This window comes from Cnephaeus nilssonii (genome assembly GCF_951640355.1).
Source record: "Cnephaeus nilssonii genome assembly, chromosome: 20".
Classification (NCBI taxonomy): Eukaryota; Metazoa; Chordata; class Mammalia; order Chiroptera; family Vespertilionidae; genus Cnephaeus; species Cnephaeus nilssonii.
In genome coordinates this window covers 9,737,636-9,750,437 of record NC_137091.1, presented here as the reverse complement: position 1 = coordinate 9,750,437, position 12,802 = coordinate 9,737,636, and the positions used below count along the sequence as shown (strand labels likewise).

Here is a 12,802-nt window from a genome sequence, read left to right as displayed (position 1 = left end):
GCAAGGAGTAGGGAGAAGTAGTCAGTCCTTTGAAGAGCTAGGGGAAGGGCAAACTGATTGTGTCTTACCACAGTTCTACAAGCTCTCTCCTTTTCAGTCACATTGGCTGTTTATTTCCTCTAACATCCCGAACTCATTTCTTTTAACTTTCTGTTTCCTTGCTTGTGCTGCCTTTTTTTTTTTTCTTTCTATAGCTGGTGTCTTCTCATGCCTTAGCCCAATGCTATCTCCTCAAAGTGACCTTCCCTGATCACCCTATCTACAGGGCTCATCCATCACATTACTGCATTTTGTTTATTATCACAATCTGAAATGATCTTGTTTAATCATTGGTTATCTCCCACACCACAAGGAAAGCTCTAAGAAATTAGGGACTCTGTCTTGACAATTGCTCTCTTCCTGGGCTAGAAAAGTGCCTCTATAACAAATGTATGACCCATAATTATGATCAATAAATATTTATTGAGTGAATGAATGAATGAGTTAACATTTTTTGGGAGGCAGACTTTGAATGAGGCCACAATCTAAATGAAGTCAGGGAAGAACTGTACTATTTTGAACTGTGTTCTCTGAGAAGGAAGATGGGATTAATGCATATAGAAGTTATTATCTTAAACTGTCTTGGGCTTCTGGTTCTGGCTCCTTTGAGAATCTACAGTAATGGCCCATCCTACTGGGCAAATGGACGAACTTTTGCATATAACATAAAGGGGAGGGGGATCATGGACTTTCTGAAGGAGGTAAAAGGACCCCAAGTTTAAAATTCCTGTAGAAATGAGAAGCTTCACAGCAACACCTTATGCATGAAACAGCTTTAAAGGTGTCTTTGGGGAGAGACGGCGTACAAAGAATCCCTGAAAACCAAATTCTCTCCCACTAGCAACTCTGCCTGGCTGTTGCTATGGACGCTTGCCTTCTCCAATCATCGCGCGGCTTGCTGGGCTGTGCGGAGCCGTGGTTGCTGTGGCAACGGATGGCAACAGCTCCAGGACCTCCACCTTGCGGCCAGAGAGCGGAGGGCTTGGAGCCGGGTGGGGAGCTCCTCAATTGCAGTATCCGTGAGTTGGACGCGGGATCTCAGAGGGGAATGGGAACGGAATCGACAGGGGTCGGGGTGCCCCTCCGTCCCACGGGGGTTCTTGCAATGATTATGGGGTCACAGTGTGAGGAGCGCGGGGACTGGCCCGGGATCCCCTCCTCGTGTTCCCGCCCTTCGCCCTTCGCCCCAGGGGCTCTCCAAGTTTTCCAGACCCCACTCCTTCCCAGTCTCCCCTGGGTCTCACCCCCGTTAAAATAGCAGAACCTCCAATTTCTGCTTTTTTGGGTCCCCCAGCCAAACAGGTAGCTAGCGCCAGGGGTTGGTCTGAAGGAGAGTAGTCAGGAGTGTCCTCCTCGCTTCTAACTTCTGGCCCTGCGGCCTTGGGCAGGGTAAATCATTTCCTGTATTTCCTCACCAGGAAAACGGGGTGCCACACCCCTTCTCCCCCTCCTCCCTCTCCTCTCACTTCTCAGGATGACTGTGAGGACCAAGTGCAAAACCAGTACACCCTCAGATGTACTTCACCTCTATGGTCTCATTCCACAGCCACAAAGGTCCTATGAAGTGACTATAATGATTGATCCGCCTTTACAGTTGAGTCACCTGGGCACAGGAAGTGCCCCATGGTCAGGGCTAGTGAGTGGCTGTCCTATGATTCTTCACCACCACCTGCGCTGGCTACCCATGTCCTGGTCTCTGTGTGTGCGCACCTGTTTACCTTGCCCCCTGCCACTATTATCCTTTTCATTTCAGAATGCTCCAACCCGTATTTATTTCACCACATGATTCGTTCCCACTCTCCTTTTCTTGACTCCTTCAAGTAATTGAGGTCCTACTTCATGTTTAGTACTAACCTAGGTGTTTTGCGGAAAGAACAATACTGTTAAGACAGGATCTGTGACCTTGATGAGCTTATACAGTGGAGTCACATTTTACTGTGTGAGATTCAGAAGTCAGTGGTAAGGTCAAAGTTGAACACAGTGTAAAATATCTCAGGGACCATACCTTAAATAACCCAGGGACAACCCAATTCAGAAACTGAACCATTGAAAAGCTTTAATTCTGGGAATATTTAAACACATTTCGTAAAATTATAATTTATAGACTTTTCCTGTTTGTCATCATAAATTAATCCTATATAATAAAAGGCTAATATGCAAATTGTCCCCTTGACCAGGAATTCGAATGGGAGTTCAACCGGGAGTTCGACCAGGGGGTGGGGCTGGCTGAGGCCCCTCTGCCCAGCTGGCCCAGTTCGATTGCCCCGATCAGGGTGGGCAGGCCAGACCCCACCCCTGCACGAATTCGTGTACCGGGCCTCTAGTAGAAGGATACATTTATGAGTTCTGTTATGTCTTTATTCCTCTAAATTTTGCTGTGGCCCCCATTACATAGTTCAGTTTCTTCTTTGAGAATGTTGAGGAGGCTATCACCATTTGAGTGGCTACTTGGACATCACTCTTTGCTTGGTGGGCTGGTAAATCCTTGAGGCTGTTCTGTGGTCTCTCCAGTCTGCACTGTACTGTCTGTTCTAGCATTGATGAAAATGACCAGCATTTTCAGGACTACCATCTCATCTCATTCTACAACCCACTGATTGGAACAACAAAGACTATCACCCAACTATTTTAAATGTTATTTATTTACTTTTTTTTGGCCTTTTGATTTAGCTAGGTATGAATATAGTTGAAATCCATCATCCCAATTGATGTATCTCTTTTGGGGGTCTTATTGTAGAGATTGTACTTGTCCTGCATACACATCAACACTTGGTATTATTAGTCTTTTAAGACTTTGTCCTCCTGATGGGAAAGTAATGGTAATCACTTGTTAGAGTTTTCATTCGCCAGATTACTAGTGAGGTCCTTGGATAATTGATTATTATGATTGATTATTGATAATTGATCTGTGGATTGTGGGTCTTTATCTTTGTCCAATTTAAATGTGACTGTTCTTTTTGTGTTGATTTGTAGGAGTACTGTACATACCCTGGATATTGGTGGTTTTATGCTATGTTGAAATTAACTAAAATTAATATTTTCTCCTGTTATGTTCTTAGCTATTTTTAAAGTCAGGTTTATATAATTTACTTATTATATATAATTTACATATTACAAAATTTACCTATTTTAAATGTACTGTTCCATGAGTTTTGAAAAATGTAGTCATGCTACCACATAAATGTATATAGAATGATTGCATTAGCTCAGAAAGTTCCCTAGTGCCAGTTGGAGTCAATCCCCTTTCCCCACATCCATTTCCTAGCAACCAATGATCTGATTTCTCTGTGTTTTCCAGAATGTCATATAAGTGGAATCATAAGCTACATAGCACTTTTTCTCTGGCTTGGTTTAGTTGACAGATTTCTTTGAGATTTATCCATGTTGTTGCATGTAACAGTATTTCATTCCTTATTACCACTGAGTACTATTCGATTGAATGGATGTAGCACCAGTTGATGGACATTTGGGCTGCTTCTCGTATTTGGTGATTATGGATAAATAAGTTTGCTATCACCATTCACATACAGGTTTTTGTACAACATAGTTTTTTTTTGATAAATACTTGGGCACTGTGGGATTGCTAGATTCTATGGTAAGTGTATGTTTAATTTTATAAGAAACTGCCAAAGTTTTCTAAAGTGACTACTATTTTGGATTTCCACCAGCATAGAATGAGAGTTTCACTTGTTCCACAACCGTACCAGCAGGTGACAGTTTTGTTAATTTTAGTTATTCTTATAGACTTATTCTTATTTCATTGTTTTTTAAATTTGCATTTCTCTGATGACTAATGATATTGAACAACATGTGCTTTTTGTGTTACTCTAACTATTCTTTGGTGAAGTTATCTGTTCATATCTTTTACCCATGTCTTATTCAGGTTTTTATTTTTTAATTTTTTATTGAGTTGTCTTTTAAAGTAAAAAAAATATTTAAATTTTGGTGAAATCTAATTTGTCAGTTTTTTATTTTATGGATTGTGCTATCTAAAACTCTTTGCCTAGCTTAGATTTTCTTCTTGAAATGTTATAGATTTGGGTTTTACATTTCTTTTCACATTTTATGTATGGGGAAGGCACAGAAATACCTCTGCCTTGTGTATGAGAATGATCTGTGAAATCACAAAGTAGAGGGGAATTACTCTCTGTTCTTAATTAGTGGCATAGTTTCACAAGCTTCAAAATAGTTTGGAGAACGCTTCTCCATCTTGGCAGCGAGAACATTTAGAACATGAAAATTTTCATCAAGTTTGAAAGAAGCCCACAAAACCTGTGAATATTGAAACCATGTTTTAACTGGTACACTTTGGCATCTGTGCAAAGTAGAGATTCTTGACCCTAGGTGTGTGGACCTTTAGATTTTATGTTTATGTTCATCTTTTGGTGGACAGTTCAGAGCTTTTATCTGATTCCCAATGGGACTTGGACCTCAAAAGTTAAAGACCATTTGGTTTAGGATGGGCACATTTCAGAACGCAGGGGACTGGAATATACTCGGTCATTACAGGTGAAGAAGCAGCCTGGTGGTGTTGCTCAGTGGTTGGGGTCACAGTTTGATTCCTAGTCAGAGCACATGCCTGGGTTGCGGGCTCGATCTCCAGTAGAGAGCGTGCAGGAGGCAGCCGGTCAATGATCCTCACTGATTTTCTATCTCTCTCCCTCTCTCAAATCAATTTATATATATATATATATATTTTTATTTAAAAAATAAAGAAGCAGCTGTTTCTTGAGGGCAGTCTCTTCCTCTCAACTGATTTTTTCCAAGATCTATCTCTTCATTAACACCACAGGGGCACTTAGCATGTGGCTGTTCTTCATATAAAATGTCTTGCAAGGGGGATAAGGGCTTGACATCAAGCAAAAAACAAAACAAAACAAAAAACTGCAAGAAGGATTGAGGTTGAGCAGAGAATAAGTGAGGAATTGACATATCACAAAATGCCTCTATTGAAAGTTAATTTGAAAAACTGTGCAGTCAGTCTTTTCATTTCTTTGAGGATTTAAAGTGCTTTAGTTCTCTGATATTTTTAAGGGCCATATTTATCCCTTGTGATGATAGGGAAGAAGAATGGGTTTTTAAAAAGTGTTCGGTGCTTGATTGAAAGGCTTGTCGGAGTATATGATATTGTTAAAGTGTTCTTCATCTTGAAATGAATACCAAAAAGTCAAACATGGTTGACTTTGAAGAAAAATTAGTATGAAATGATTTAAATAAAAAAAAATCACACACACAAGAAATCTCTTGTTATTTCACTGGCAGTTCATAAATCTGTTGCATTAAAAAAAAATCTCCATGCTTTAAGAGGCTATCTAAAATGTCCTGAATCTGACTGCATCTGTGTATGTTTTTATTTCTTTAAACTACTGTTGTAAGCCCAAGTGAGATAACTTTGCCTAATTCTATGTTCTGTGCAACTATGTTGTTGATGCTTGTTTTTATTATAAACAATCCACCCAAGTTTGCAGCAGTGGCTTTGAAAAATCCCTAATTAAAATAAATTTCAAGGTTAAGCTATTTTTATTCATGCCTAAAAACAATTACCAGTACTTGTGGCTTTAAAAATAATAACACTGTGGTAAGCATATTTCGAAACCAGGAAGGCAGAAATTTGTGTTTATGAGAGCCAAAAAATTAGTCTTGCAATACTTTGTGATGCCCCTGGCAATTAATTATAGGTGATGTATATTATATGAAATCTCAAAGATTTTAGCAGGAAGAGCGGAAAAAAAGGGCCCTTACGTATTTCATTTCTGATATAATCCCTGTCACTCTCAGAGGGAATTAAAGTTTAATAAAAAGGAATAACAGAGGGATACAATATAAAAATATACTAATTAATAACTTTAGTCCTACCAGAGTGAGATCCGGTAATAAATGGTAGGCTGTCAGTTGCTAACTCATGAAATATTGCAGAGAAGGAAAAGGCAACATACTCTTTCACAAGATGGCTCTTTATATTAAAACTGTTTGTGGTCGGGAAGTTTTGTACTTGTTAATCATCTGTGTTTTTACATCGATGTTTGTAATTACAATTAAACAGATGGTTCCTAAAAAGATAGTGTGTTCTCAGCAATTAAAACCATGGCAAGCAGCTTTTCCTCTTCCCCAACATGCAATTAAACTGAATAGACTCACAGACCCTGTGGGTTCTTCAGAAGAAAGGTTCTGTGAAGATTCGAGTAGATTAGTATTCTGTTCCCCATCCCTGTCATCTTGACCCCTGCACGCTGAGAGCTTTGCAGCTGGCAGAGGACTTCCAAACAAGGGTTGTAGGAAGTAGCTACCACTTCTCTCTCCTTTTCTTATTCTTAAGACAACCAATGTTGGCATGTTTGCTTGTGAAAAAAAGTTCTTTCATTTCAGAGTTTTGTTTAAAAAATATATATTTTTTATTGATTTCAGAGAGGAAGAGAGAGGAGAGAGGAGAGAGGAGAGAGGAGAGAGAGGAGAGAGAGAGAGAGACATCAATGAGAGAGAATCATTGATTGGCTGCTTCCTGCATGTTCCCTCCTGGGGATCGAGCCCACAACCCAGGCATGTGCCCTGACCGTGACCTTCTGGTTCTTAGTTCTACGCTCAACCATTGAGCCATGCTGGTTGGGCCATTTCAGAGTTTTTACCTGAAAAATAATAGAATTTACTTCGGGCTCTAGGGAAACCAAATTCTCACCTTATTAACAATTCCTGTTACAACAAATTAAGTTTAGGGGATTTTCAACAAGGATTCAGCACCCCATGGGATATATCAACAGCTGATATATGGCTTTGTGGCCAGTGGTGTCTCCCTTGAACCAGACCCCAGCAGTGTTAATGGGTCTCCTCCCCCGGAGCAGCGCTGTGGAGTTGGAGCCAGTGGTGGTCTGTTCACAGATGAGACTTTGGGAAATAAGGGGTTTTGTTTGCATGAGCACAAACAGGCCCAAGCACACTTTCAATGATTTTTAGGTACAGGCTTTTATGCCCACAAGTAAGCAGTTATTTGCTGGTGTAATTAACCATCTGCACCTTATTATGAGGGTGCAGCTGGCTAATTATGCCCAGTGCCATAGGGCAGGTTAAACTCCTCATCTGCATAAGAAGTAGATTTGCAGCAAAGGACATTGACCTTTATAAATGAGTCCCTAAATATAATGTGTGAGGTCACTACTTAGAGATTCTTGTTTTGTTCAGAAGTGAAATTTTATATGTGGGTAATGGTATTTCTATTTGTAATTAATACAGAACCATAGGGCAGACTTAAATTATTACGAGTCAGGGGCAAATGAGATCCCTGCTGTGTTCAAATTATTTGGGTTCCTCAATTTGGAAAAGTGGTCCATCAATATGGATGTACACGGATTCATGAACTTGTATGAACAACTTGGAGCATCACCGAGAGTTCAAATGGAGTAAATTTGTGTATTAACCATTTCAAAACCATTTTAAGCATTATTAGTGGTACATTATTCTTGTGACTTATTGTTTGAGACAACAGCAGCATACAGACAGCAGAATCTTAAATTTCAATGTAGGTTAAATTCACAGTCAGTGCCGACTAAGTGTGAAGGAGGTCTGCTTGGGTGAGTTTTCCACTATTTGTCTAAAATTGTCTTTAGTTTGCCTTTACCCTTGAAATATATTTTTGCTGGTTATAGAATTAAAAGATGGCAGTTTTTTTCTTCCAGCACATTTGAATGCATGATTCTACCACCTTTTGGCTTCCATTATATTAATAAACTAGAGGTCCGGTGCGTGGATTCATGCACCTGAGGGGTCCCTTGGCCTAGCCTGTGGGGATCGTGCCCAAACCGTCTCTCTGACATCCCCAGAGGGGTCCCGGATTGCGAGAGGGCAGTTCTCAGATGACGCATCCGGAATCAGGCTCCCTCCTCTCTGGTTCCGGGTGTGTCACCTGAGAACTGCAGCTCCTGCATTGAGTGTCTGCCCCTTGGTGGTCAGTGCGTGTCATAGCTACCAGTAGGACGGTCAAACGGTCAGCCGGTTGCTTAGGCTTTTATATATATAGATCACCTCTCAATTTAACTATGGCTCCTTTTAAGATAATCTGCATTTTTATTGGCTCTTTTAATGATTTCTTCTCTTTATTTTTGGTTTTCTTCACCTTCTCTAGGATGAATCTAGGAATGGATTTTCCCCCCATATAGCTAGCTTAGGATTTGTTAGGCTTGAATGTATATGTGGTCTTTTTCAACACTTTAGTCAATTTAGTATTTTTTTTAGGTTATTACCTCTGACTCATCTCTTTTTTCTCACTCAAGGCTCCAATGATGTCAGATCTCTGTCTCCATGTCTCTTACCTTCACTTGTGTGTTTTCTATATCTTTTGCCACTTTATGTACTGACCTGCATAATTCTTCTCATTTATTTTCTAGTTTAGTCATATTCTCTTTGGCTGTTTAAAATATGCTTTCTACTTATCCAAGAAATTTCTGAATTTAGTTACTATGTCTTTCATTGCTATATGTACTATATGGGTCTTTTTAAAGCCCCCCTATACAGCATACCCCTACTATATTTTGTTTTAAAATTTTTTCAAACCTAAATAAAACTGGAAATAACAGTGCCTAAATACCCTTTACTTACAGTCATCTGTGCATTGCATTGTGGGCCCACCACCCAAAGTCAAGTCTCTGTCACTTTAATATGTAACTTGCTTTACCCTTTACTACTACCCCATTCCCACCCACCCCCCTCTGGTAACCACTGTACTGTTGTCTATATCTATGAGGTTTTGTGTTTTTTTTCTTTGATCCATCCATGTTGTTGCAAATGGCAGTATTTAATCTTTTCCTATAGCTGATTAGTATTTTATTGTATATATGTGCCACATCTTCTTTATCCAGTCCTCTATAGAAAATTTTGATAATTTGTGTTTGGTTTTTTTAGATTACTGTGCCCTAAAGATATCTTTAAGCTTGTCTGCTAGTACTGTAAGCATAATAACATAGTTGTTTAATAATCTATATCTAGTAAGTCGCTATATGCAGTCTTTAATGGCCTTTCTGCTATCCTTAGTTTCTGCTAATTTTGTTCATGGTATCTGATATGCTGATGCCTTCCTCTGTAGGATATTTATATTTGCTTCTGCCAGGCAACTCAGGATCTGTTAGTCTGGGACTACCGTAGCTCATGGTTTGAAGTTCTCTAGACAATTTAAGTGGTATGAACCTGGGCTGCAAATTTGAGTCAGAAATAACCTCAATTTGGGGGTATTTCTCCTTCTTCTTCCTTATATTCTCTTTCGCTGCTTAGCCCCATAACAAGTTTTACTATGGATGTATGGGCGTGGTGATATAGTGGCCAGTTTTAATTTTGGGTCCAAGCCTAAAGTGAAGCAGATCCCTCATTGTATTTCCCATTTTGAGCAAACTCTCTCGAATCACTGACTTCTATCTCATTGCCCAGCAAGGCCACCAAAACCAAAGCCAAAAGGGTTTTTGGATTAGCAAATGCTTTAAGGGCAGTTCCTCATGTTGTGGTGACCCCCAACCATAAAATTATTTTCATTGCTACTTCATAACTGTAATTTTGCTACTGTTAATGAATCGTAATGTAAATATCTGTGTTTTCTAGTGTCTTGCTTACTTCTCTGGTGTTTGATTTCCTCTAGTTATTGCTTTATTATCTTAGCTCTTTAATACTTTTAAGGAGATTAAAATTTTTTTTAGTTGAAAAAAATTTTCACTAGAGTTTTTAGTTGTGTTTACATGAATGGTTGGTTCAACTGTTACCTGCCATTACTGGAAGTGAAAATGCTCTTTAATTTTAGGAGAAAAAATTTTATTGTTGTCCTTAGTAGAGATACAGGGTGGAGTCATAATTTTCATACTTTTAATAGGAATTGATCTTGCTAAGCCCTGTGAAAGCAATGCACTAAGAATTTCATAGTCAATATTTACCAGTGTGATAAGCAAAAGAAGAAAAATGGCCCTATTATATGCCAGTAAACTCAAGTCTAATGGTATAGTACATAACCAATCTCTGTAATTGGTTTTCATTACGGAATTCTGTTATGACAGCCATCCAATATGAATTACAAGAATTGCATTTGATATTTTAATAAAAGGCAGACATGCAGCATTTAACAAGTAGGTGCTAGTGAGCATGTGTGAGACAGTGATCAGTGTTGAGAGCACTCCGTTGATCAGGGTCAAGTATCTTGCCATTCACTTGCTTCTGGGAATTGCCACATCCCTAATGGCTGGTGGAGAGTGATGAAAGCACTCACCCCTTTCTTCACTGATGTCAGCTGGAGTCATGGAAGGACCAATGAGTAAGTCCAAGTTTGTTCTTTTATGTGTGTGGGTGGTTTTATTAAAAGGATTCCAAACATTTTCTGTGAAAGGAAATTCGATTCCCAGCATTATTTTTTGTCAAAATGGTTTGCTTAATAAACACGATCACTTTTAAATAATGTTTGCAGATAACTCAAGTTGTTAATACTTAGAAAAAATTCATACTAAAATTATCAGTTTTCTATAAAGGGTTTTTTTTTCTTCTAGAACCCTCTATAGCAGTGGTTCTCAACCTTTCTAATGCCGCGACCCTTTAATACAGTTCCTCATGTTGTGGTGACCCCCAACCATAAAATTATTTTCGTTGCTACTTCATAACTGTAATTTTGCTACTGTTAATGAATCGTAATGTAAATATCTGTGTTTTCCAATGGTCTTAGGCGACCCTGCTAGCGGTTCTCAACCTGTGGGAGAATGCAAGCTTATTCTCTCCTATTCTAATAGAAATGAAGCATTTTCAGTTTGCTTTGGAAATAGCAACTCATGCCATTGCATAGTAGTTATTTGCAGATTTTCTTAGTAAACTCCAAGAGTAAATTTTAGGGAAATGTATGATTTCTAAAAATCTAATCATCAAAATATAACAATTATCATACAAAAATATGACAAAATATAACAATTATAAGTTCTGTATTTCAAGTGACAGAAACTTACTTCAAACTTCAATATAGTTTAGTAAAAATAGGGAATTTAGTAGTCCATTTAGTTAGGATACTAGGATGACTCATAGGATCAAAAGATGAGCCGCAGATGCCAAGGCCTCATAGTTTAGAACTACTTTCAATACCACTCTGATTCACTTCTTCATCTTTCTTCCCTCCTGTCATCCATCCATTCTGCTCACAGTTTTGCTTTTATCTTCTTGCTTTGTTCTGCAGAAAGCCATCTCCATGTGAAGCAAAAGATGCTGCCAATAGTTTTAAATTCATTTCAGCCCAGCAAGCCCAAAGAAAAAGTCCAACTATCATTCAAGGAAAGAACTCTGATTGGCATTTTTAGGGTCATAAGACCAATCAGAGCAAAAGAGAATAGGATACTATGATTGGTCAGATCTGCCTACCCCTTCCAGACAGGGAAGTGGGTTCTTACAGGGAAAAGGAAAACTAGGAGGGGGGGAATTATACTGGGCAGACAAAGGAAGTCTTTTACAAGAGTAGCTTCTTAAAAAGGATTAACAAGTTAAAGAGTATTCCTAATCGAGTATGCATTCTTGAATTCCAGTAAGATAGATTTAAGAAAACTAAACTCAGCCCTAGCCAGTTTGGCTCAGTGGATAGAGCGTCAGCCTGTGGACTGAAGGGTCCTGGGTTTGATTCCGGGCAAAGGCATATGCCTGGGTTGCAGGCTCAATCCCCAGTAGGAGGTGTATAGGAGGCAGCTGATCAATGATTCTCTTTCATCATTGATGTTTCTATCTCTTTATCCCTCTCTGTTCCTCTCTGAAATCAATAAAAATATATGTTAAAAAAAGAAAACTAAACCCATTTTAGGTATACAAGTAGATACATTCTCATGTTAGAAAATTCCATAGATTAGAAGAATTGATACAGCATACTGGAGAAAAGTTCAATTGAATTAGGGATTGCTGTGTTAGGAAAATATATTAATACACCCCAAATTTTTCTTTGCTTAGATTTCTTCCACAGAGAAGTCACTAAGAAATGGTAGGATGCAGCTTTAAATTAAAATACACACACACACACACACACACACACACATATGTGTATATATATATATATATATACATATATACACATATGTGTATATATATATATATATACATATATATGTATATACATATATACATATATATGTATATATATATACATACATACACATTCATTGATTTCAGAGAGGAAGGGAGAGGGCGAGAGAGATAGAAACATCAATGATGAGAGAGAATCATTGATCAGCTGCCTCCTGCATGCCCCCTTTCAGGGACTGAACCTGCAACCTGGGCATGTGCCCTTCAGTTCTCAGGAATCGAACCCAGGACCCTTCAGTCTTCTATCCACTGAGCCAAACCAACTAGGACTAAGTGTATATATATTTTTTAATTTTTGTTAAACCAGCAGGAAGGGGCCATTTCATCTGTTGTTGATATTCAAATATGAATAAGCCCTCATTGATTGGATCCAAAATAAGGGATTTTAGTTAGCAATAAATGGTAATTTTACTCTCTTTTATTACAGCAAATTTATAAATAAATATACATTTGCTTATTAATTTTCTGCAATGAAATAATATGAATTGCCTAACATTTATAAGGAGCTTATAAAATAGATTACCTTGAGTGGTGTGTGTGTGTGTGTGTATTGAAGCAAATTCTCCAATGAACATTTATCATGTGTAATAGCTGTAGAAGCCAAAGGCATTCTCGCTGTGTGTTACTGCAAGCCTACTGGTCTGTAGACTTTGGCGGTGACAAAGTCAATGGTATATAAAAGAGAAGTTATTATATTTTA

The 12,802-nt window shown here is 38.5% G+C and overlaps 1 protein-coding gene across 5 annotated transcripts in view; it reads left to right on the top strand.

The window, feature by feature from the left end:
- Positions 1-978: 978 nt before the first annotated feature.
- HYDIN (HYDIN axonemal central pair apparatus protein) overlaps positions 979-12,802 on the top strand; it is a 352,840-nt gene continuing 341,016 nt past the window's right edge. For all 5 annotated transcript variants that reach the window (XR_013812852.1, XR_013812853.1, XM_079759605.1 and 2 more), the window contains exon 1: positions 979-1,058. The gene's annotated coding sequence lies outside the window, so the exon portion shown is untranslated. The remainder of the gene's footprint in view (positions 1,059-12,802) is intronic.